The sequence below is a fragment of the Lactuca saligna genome, chromosome 5 (assembly GCF_052625555.1).
Source record: "Lactuca saligna cultivar CGN05327 chromosome 5, ASM5262555v1, whole genome shotgun sequence".
NCBI classification, from domain to species: Eukaryota; Viridiplantae; Streptophyta; class Magnoliopsida; order Asterales; family Asteraceae; genus Lactuca; species Lactuca saligna.
In genome coordinates, this window is record NC_136421.1 from 271,655,676 (window position 1) to 271,665,395 (window position 9,720).

Consider the following 9,720-nt stretch of genomic DNA (forward strand, 5'->3'; position numbering starts at 1 on the left):
CCAACAGAGAGAAGACCTCTCTCACGGTTCCTCTGTTAAAGTCTGGAGTACTGAGCTGGTGGAAGGGAGAAGCAAGCAAGATGTTTTGGGAAGATTTCCTAGTACAACTAAATATGCAGTACTGCTCTAAGCAGGATCTTCTGGAGATCAACAATGTATTCCAGAATCTAAAGAAGGGAAAGATGAGTGTCATAGAGTATGTTGCAAGTAGAGACAATGAAGCTTGTTACTTACCTAGTTCCAACTGGGCTCTCCAAGGTCAACAAGTTTGCCCATGGATTACCAGCGGGCTTTGGTCTAATGGTCAAGCAAGCAACCAATTTGAAAGCCGCCATCTGGGCAGCCAGGAATGTTGAGACCCAGATTAGGGAAAATGATCTGGACAAAGCTGAAGTTGGCGAGAAAAGGAAGTATGAAGGATCTTCAAAATCCAACAAAGAAAGGAAATTCTCAAAGACTGAAGGAGGGGGAGGAGGCGAAGCCAAGTGGTGTGAGAAGTGTAAAAAGAAACTTAGTGAGGAGGTGACTTGCTACAAATGTGGAAAGATAGGGCATTACGCCAGCAAGTGCACATCCAACAAGAGGGTGTGCTACAGATTTAACACGGAAGGGCATGTTTCTAAAGACTGCTCGAAGAAAAACGAGGTTTCAAGGCCAGAAACGCCACCAAGGCCAAGGGCATTCCACAAGATCCTCAACGAAGCAGAACACAACGCGAGGAATCGAGGGTGAGGAAGTCATACCCGAAGGTCGAGTTATGAAGTATCCAAGAGAATAGTATCTTGAGATGTAGCCTATTAGGGGCATAGTCTAGGGTAAACTTGAACACCTATGTATTCGTTTCAAGAAATAATATATAACTTCATTTTGGGATTTGATGTGTTAAATGATTATATGATTTTCTTGTATGGTGACTTGGATAAACTACGAGACAATACTTGGGACGAGTATGACTAGGTGTGAATGGTAGTAGAGGCCTATACTACCGGAAGCACAAGACTTACGCTTGGATCAGGGAAAGTCACAAGGTTACCAAGAAGCTAGTAATTGATTCCATTTTGTTCAAGTATGTCGTCCCATTGTTTAGTAATGACTAAGAAGAAGATTGTTATTCCAACCCAACTAGTCATATCAAATTGAGTCCGATTAAGATGAGTATGTTACGTGGTTTAGAGAACCAAGTTCGATGTAGCATCTGGCCTAAGCCAGAAGATTGAAGTGAAATATAATCGAAGCAATCAATAGAAGTTCCGCGATCGTTGTTAAAGTAAGAAGCTTATAGCTACAAGTGCTGCATGCTAGAATATGATTATCTCACATTAGAATAGGAAGGAAGGTATATACCTTTCTAGGATTTGACTCTAAGAGACTCAAGTCTGAGCATTGCATCATACGATGAGAGGTCATTAGAACATGACCCATCGGTCTACTACAATGGTCAGAGTAAATTTTGTTTACAAAGGATTAGGAGTTTCCAATAAGGATCAAGATTGCAGCTCGAAGGTTACAATTGGAAGTCCAACACCGTATGAAGAGCAGATGCAAGATTGAGCATCGCCAATAGTCAAGAAGCCCAAGAGTTAAATACTCCTTTGAAATGAAATAAGAGTTACGATTATTACCTAGGATGAAGAGATGATGTAGGGAGTCATTATATAAGCCCTGTTTTGTTGATGATTTCAGGACGTAATCATCCTAAGGGGAAAATAATTGTAAAGCCCGCAAATTCGGGCTAGTCAATTTAGAGATGATAAACGTCAAATAAATTACTTTTTTTATAGAGGATTATTTAGAACAATTAATCTGAAATAATTTTTAGTATATGTCACAAGGTTTCCATACATATAAAGAACGTCGAAATCCGAGTTATAACGAAGAAGTTATGACTAGTCGAAGTTTCGCGACAAAACCGACACAACACCGGTAATCATAAAAAGTGAGTTTATGATAGATTACATTTTAGCCTTAGGGTTCTAAATGAAAGTTGTAGAGTATGTCTCCACCTTCGCGTGGATATAAAGAACGTCAAAATGGAGCTCGTATGCAAAAGTTATGGCCTTCCGAAGATGTCTTTGTCAAAAACCCTAATTTGACTGGACTCACGACGTGAGCCTTATTTCTCACGATGTGAGGAGTCAAAATGCCACATTTCGAAGCTAAAAGTCTACGGAATGATAACCCAAAATCTCACGACGTGAGCAAGGTTTTCTCACGATGTGAGGACGCTACAAGACACTATTCGAGGATAGAAAACACACATTAAGGCTATTGGATGACTCTTGCCATAGCTCACGACGTGAACCTATCATGTTCATGACGTGAATGGCTCCAGAACACCCTATAAATAGCAAGTTTAGCCCTTTCGATCCTTACACCAATTCTTTTCCCTCTCTCGTTTCTGAAGATCGTTTCCCTTTCCGAGCCTAACAATGACGCGCTTCTGACCGTTTAGATTCTATATATCACGCTACAAATGTGAATGCATATTATTTTCATCTTACACAAAGATATGAAATATTTTATACAAATTATGTGCTATGTGTGCATATTATTTGTATACTTGCTATCTATGATGGATGAACCATATTATACATGTTTTAATTGATTTAGACTGTATATGTATTTTATATCTACAAACATGTTAGGTAAAACATGGGTAGATTAGTTAGATGATGTGTGATGAAAAAAAATTGATGAGAGGTCTCGATGTTTAAGATGATCTAGTTATCAAGCAGAGTATAGACATAGTTATTAGTTATTTATCCGGGAGTATGGAACATACATACCAGATCCGAGATCAGGTAGAGAGGTTAGTTTTAGATCTGGGAGTATGGATTAGGTATTTTTGAACTATGTGTTCACCAGCTGTAATTTAAGAACCCTGGAAACTATGCAGACTTAGTGCCTAAACCCTGGAGACCATGCAGACTTGGTGCCTAAACCTTGGTGAATATGCAGACTTAGTGCCCGTTGTGTAAACTGTGGCGACGATGGACTTCGTGCCTAACGTATAAACCCTAGAGACTATGGACTTAGTGCCTATTGGATAAACCTTGGCAGGTATGGATTTTGTGCTTATTGTATAAACTTCGGGCAACGATGGACTCGGTGCCTATTCCTTAGGTCAATCCTTAGGAATGATTGAACGAGAAATAGCTGATTCTTAGGGTAGATCCTTAAGATTAAGAAGATAATGGGAATGGGTAATTGGATTGATTGTTTGATGTTTAAACATAATAATTATATTATTGTGGTTTGAAAACCCTATGTGCTCACTAGGTTCCCATCCTGACCCACTAAATCTTATCTGTATCACAGGTGCCGATACGAAGCCACATTACACTGAGAGATTAAGGATGTATAAATCATTAGTGATAATGAATGTATGTTCTGTTTATCCTCAATATATCCGAAATTGGAGCCTGCGTCGGCCGGGCAATGAGCAATGGACAGTTGGTCTTCATGTGACCAACCTGATCGCGGTGGTAGCAAATCCTCATATCTTGCACCGGGGTTAACTGGTGGCAATCCCTCGCAAAGTGACCCTCCTTGCCACATTTGCGGCATGAAGCACCAGATATACACACCCCAAAATGTCCCATCCATGACTTCCTACAAGTGCAGCCATGCTGGCCCCCAGACCTAGTATCAGCGGTATTAGACCGCTTCAGCCCTGGCTGCAACTGCATCGGGGCTTGCCTCTGCTCCTCCAACTGTAACTCAATCCCAAGCTCTTGCCACCTAGCAACCTCCTATAACTCCATCAATGTATCACAACGCTGGGTAGCAGAAACTGTTGGATGTCGGTCTTGATCATGCTCAGATAACGTGTCATCTGAGCATGCTCGAAAGCTAACTTTGGGCAAAACATCTCCCTCTCAGTGAACATACGAGTGATCTCCGTCAGTGACTCCGCAACCTGTCTCAGATCTAAAAACTCCTGTGACAGCCGCTCGCACTCAACCCGTGGAATGTAGTGGGCACTGCCACCTCACAAGTAGTGATGAAATGAAGAAGATCTATCTCCTACTCTCGTCTCCAAACTCAACTGCCTGTAACCATCATATACAAATTCCATTAAAATCCCAAATTAATAAAATACCCTCAGAAGTCAAACTTGGTCAATCCTTATCAAAGCCAAAGTCAATGATCAAGGTCAACAGTCCATGTTGACCCAACTTGTCGACTTCATCCACTGAATCGTCAAGTTCCTCTAGAACTCGGAAATTTGATGTTAGGGCCAACTCGCCGAGTTACCTGAGTAACTAGTCGATTTCCTTCAAAACTTCAAAAACCGAAAACTCGAGCGACTCGCTAAGTTACCTGAGTAACTCGTCGAGTTCTTCAGTGTCCAGAAGATCCAGAAAACCCTCATCAACTCGCCGAGTCATCTCACCCACTTGCCGAGTTTGCTCAGAATCCAAATGGTTGGTAAACCCTAACCAAATCATCAAGTTGTATTATGCAACTTGTTGAGTTCCTTCATCTTATTTTTTCATTCAGATGCTTTTAAGCAAAACCAAGGCTCCAAACTATAGATATATCATCCTAGGTTGTAGTTATCACGTAAAGTTGCTAACTTTATGTGCATGCAAGGCTTCAAGAAGCTAAAACACTCAAAACTAGCCTGAAGAATAGGTTTAGGGCTTCAAAAGGGTCACATCTTCTTAAAGCTTGAGGCTTTATGTACATGAGGGCCTATAGGAGTCTAGATCTCAAACTACACCCTCTGGATAAGCTTAAACCCAGGAATGGCCCCATTTTGCACCAAAAATGCCCATATACTCACATAAGAGGAGATCTAAGATATGGAAAGCCAAGGTAAAGACTTTTATACCTCGAAATGGATGTTAACATTGTTGGATAAGGTGTCTAAGTCCATAACTTATTTGGTATATACTTGACCCGACCCGGCATGGTCCATTTGGGTTGCACTTCACCCAAACTATTTATGGATAATTTTATGAGAATTGTATACTACGATTTATTAATATATTATAAGTTATAATATATTAATATAAAGTCATGATATTTAATTGGTTTTAATCTTGAATTAATTATGAATTAATTTAGTGATTAAAAGGAAGACTAATTAAATTATGGGCTATTGCATTTATATGGTGTGGGCTAATACTTATTTGTTAATGGGCTAAGCTTATATGGAAGTCCATGGAGCTTTAACCCATGGATCCTTAGAAGAGGAAAAGACATGGGTTATTAGGGTTTCACTCTTAGCATGCACACTATATAAACAAGCTTATGTTGCACCCTAGTGTGTGTGTAATAGTGGTGGCCGAATTCTAAGAGTTAGTATACTTTCTCATATATTTTCCAAGTTTGTGGTGATTTGTGATTTCCACTTGAGGCATTCACATTATTGGTGCTTGGCTCTCAAACTCCAAGGAATCAACAATCAACAAAAGGTATGTAATTCATCTAGTTCTTTTATGTTTAAAAGTACCCCATGCCATGCTAGATAGGTTATAAACCTTGGAAAATAATATTTTTCATGTACCTTAGACAAACATAGATCCAAGGTTTATTAGGGTTGCATGTACACTTAGGAAGTGTTAGAATGCTCAAAACCCAACAGTGGTATCAGAGCCTAGGCTTGTTTGTTTGATACTTGATGCAAAATAGTGAAAAAAGGTCGAATTGCTGATGAACTGGCCGAGTCCATGGGGGGACTCGCCGAGTTCATGTGTAAAATCATCATACTCAGCGAGTAGGTTCGTGCAGTCGGCGAGTAGAAGCCTCATAATGCAGATTTTCGACTTTAGCTACTGGAAATGGACTAGAAACATTACCCTAAACTGTTTTGGTGTTTTAAAATTTGTTTTAGTTGGTGTAATGGTTGTTCTAATCCATTTACAATAGCTTATATCAAAATTTCATGCTTTGTATGTGTTCATATATTTCTTGAAACTTTGATGATCATGTTCATGTTCTTATGAATATAGAAGATGATAGGAGTTATTTGTTGAATTGTTTAGGATTAATTCTTGATCATTTATGTGCTTTAATGGAGTTCATAATTTGTCCTCAAGTTATGGATATCCAAAGGTCACCTCTTTTAAACTCACATTTAAAACACAAAAGTTACATAAAATGAAGAGTCTTCATTTTTATGAACCCTTAATTCGTAAGTTATGAAATGAAAAGTTGTGGATGGTTACAAAACTTGTCCTCAAGTTTTGGAATTTGTAAAGTTTCACACACTTTAATAAACTTTAATTCCAACCCTTAGAGTTTTAATAGTTAAAATTCAACACTTATACTATTTATAACATTAATGGTTAATTATTATATATATATATATATATATATATATATATATATATATATATATATATATATATATATATATATATATATATATATGTATAAGAATAAGTCGTTTTATCGTTAGTAGGCCTCATTCATGAAGCCGGTCTATAAGGGGGGGGGGGGGGTATAAGGTTGTTCCCTATAAAATGGCAGCTTAATGGGTGTCCACTCTCACCCACCGCTTCCTTGATTGGTGGAGGGTCGTTAGCCGAACGGGTAGGACAATGACTTTAAATTCTCATTAAAAGTATAATGATTATTATAAAGTAACTAAACCTTTCTTTTAATTCCCAATCTTAGTTACTTTAGGAAAAATGTGAACATGGTGATAGCCCATGGAATTCACACTTTGTACCTCACCAAGTTGTTGGTGGAGCGTGTGTGGTTAACCGGCACACCAACTTGGACTAGTAAGGATCACGAAGGGTGACTTAATGTTTTTCATAGATCAATGGAGCGTGTGTGGTTAACCGGAACATTGATTAGTGATAATATTAAGGGTACCAAGTGAATTAGCTTGGTTATTCACACCTTGTTTTGTGATCCTCAGCATCCCAGTCACAAAACTTGAAGGGCACAATCGAGATTGAAACATGTCATTGAAAAGTTCAATGAATCTCAAAAGAATCTAGGAATTTCAAATCCAATTAAAACCTAATAATTCATTTTGTTTTTCATGGTGGAAATCGGTGAATCATCATTCACCTACCTTTCAAATATGTTATTACTTAGATTACGACATCCCTCTTCTAAGTATAATATATTGTGATTGGATCCTAGCCTTAATATTACATTTGGGTGTCTTATTAAGGAATCTATATATCTAAATTAAACTTGATTTCTTCTTTCAGATGTCTTCCAACACTAAAGCTTCAGGCTCTAACCCAACTAGCTCTTTCTCTCTCATGAATCTTTGTGGGAGAGTCATCTTTGATCGTTCCAACTTCATGGACTGGATTAGGAACATCAGAATGGTTACTCGTTATGAGGTCAAAGAATACGTCCTCGATAAGGAGTTAAAGGAGTTTGATGAGTCCACTGCTACTCTTGAGGAGATCGCTGAATTCAGGACACATGAGAGAGATGCTACTAAGGTGGCATGCATAATGATGGCCACGATGACAGCCGAACTCCAAAAGTCCTATGAGGACTTCTACCCTTTTGAGATGCACCAAGACCTGATGGAAAGGTACCATCAGAGTGCTCGTCAGGAGCGGTATGAAATAATCTCCTCCACGATAACAACCCACATGAAGGATGGTGAATCCGCCACGGGCCACATGCAAAAGATGCAAAGGTATGTGGACCATCTACTCAAGCTAAACGTGAACTTCCTTGAGGAGTTGGCAATTGACATCATTTTGCACTCCTTACCTTCTTGCTATGACCAATTTCGTATGACATATCATATGAACAAGGAGGAAGTTACTCTTATCAAGCTTCAAGGACTCTTGAAGACCGCTGAAACCGGTCATAAGGGCAAGTCGGTTGTTACCTCTACTACTCCTACTCCAACATCTACCCCTGTTTTGGCTATTGGGCAAGGCAAAGGGAAAAAGAGGAAGCCCCCTTCGAAGGGTACCAAGGGAAAGTCTCTTGAAGGCTCCTCATCAAGGACCAAGAGCGGTTCTGTCACTCCTTCTGCCATTACCAAGGATGCTGATTGCTACTATTTCTAGGACAAGGGGCACTGGAAGTGAAACTGCCCTAAATACTTGCAGGACCTGAAGGATGGGAAAGTGAAATCCACCCATGCAGGTATTTACACAATAGTGTCTAATAACTCACCATATTCTAACTCTTGGGTGCTTGATACAGGATGTGGTATTCACATATGTTCTGATTTGAAGGGCCGAAGAAGAAGTGAGGATGTGGAGCACGGAAATATAAACTTGATCATGGGGAATAGGAAGGCTTCACCTGTTTCTAAGATTGGAGTTTATACTTTGTTGCTGAATAATGGATTAAAATTAGATTTGAATAAATGTATGTACTCGTTTGAAATGGTGAGGAATATTATTTCCTTTCATGGTTTGTACAAACAAGGTTTTACCTTTTCGTTTGATAATGAATGTGGTGGTATTGATGCTTTCTTTAATAATGTGTTTTATTTTAAAGCATTACCTTGTGATGGTGTACATGAAACTGTGTCGATTGTAGACAACTTAGGAAATAATGTGTTGTATATTGATTCTTCTACTAGCCTAGATAAAACATCATTGTGGCATTGTCGTCTTGGACATGTAAACAAGAAACGCATAGGCCAACTCCAAAAGGATGGAGTCTTGGAATCATTTGACCTTAAATCGGATGATAGTTGTGAATCTTGTCTACTTGGAAAGATGACAAAATCACCCTTCACTGGTACTTGTGAACGGGGTGAGGGTTTGTTGGACCTAATACATACTGATGTATGTGGACCATTCAAAACCACCACAAGGGATGCTAATCAGTATTATGTGACTTTTATTGATGATATTAGTAGATATGGTTATGTCTACTTAATCAAACATAAGTCAGAAACCTTTGAAAGGTTTAAGGAATTTAAACAGGAAGTAGAAAATCAATTGGGCAGGAACATTAAGATGCTTCGATCCGATCGAAGTGGTGAGTATCTTAGTACCGAGTTCCTTGACTATCTTAAGGAGTGTGGGATTGTCTCACAATTGATCCCTCCCAGGACACCACAACTAAATGGTGTAGCTGAGAGGCGTAATCGAACCTTGTTAGACATGGTTTGCTCTATGATAAGTCGAGCTTCGCTACCAATCTATTTTTTGGGGGTATGCCTTAGAGACTGCTACCCATATCCTTAATCTAGTCCCTACAAAGAAGGTTACCAAAAAGCCTCATGAGTTGTGGACTGGGAAGGTTCCCAATTTAGACCACATCAAGATTTGGGGTTGCGAGGCTTTCGTGAGGCGTGAAACTCATGATAAGCTCGAACCCCGAAGTGAAAGGTGTATTTTCATCGGCTACCCATAGAAATCCTCCGGTTACCTCTTCTACAAACCCAGTGAGAATGTGGTCTTTGTAGCAAGAAGAGGGGTCTTTCTTGAGAGAGAGTTTACGAGCTAAGGAGACAGTGGGAGGCAAATTGATCTTGAAGAAATGCAAGAATCAATTGGTGAAGGAACCTCAGACACTAGCACTTAACCTGAGGAGGAAACTCCTGTAGAGCCAGCTGACGAGTCTGTACCTCCGAGGCGTTCCACACAGGTTAGGAACACACATGCGTTTTATTATGGTTTTCATATTACTACAGAAGGTGATACATTTATCAGCGATAGTACACTGGTAAATTTGGATGAACCTAGTAGTGTTAAGGAAGCCATGGCAGGCCCATAGTCTGCTAAATGGAAGGAGGCTATGGACAGCGAGATACAATCCATG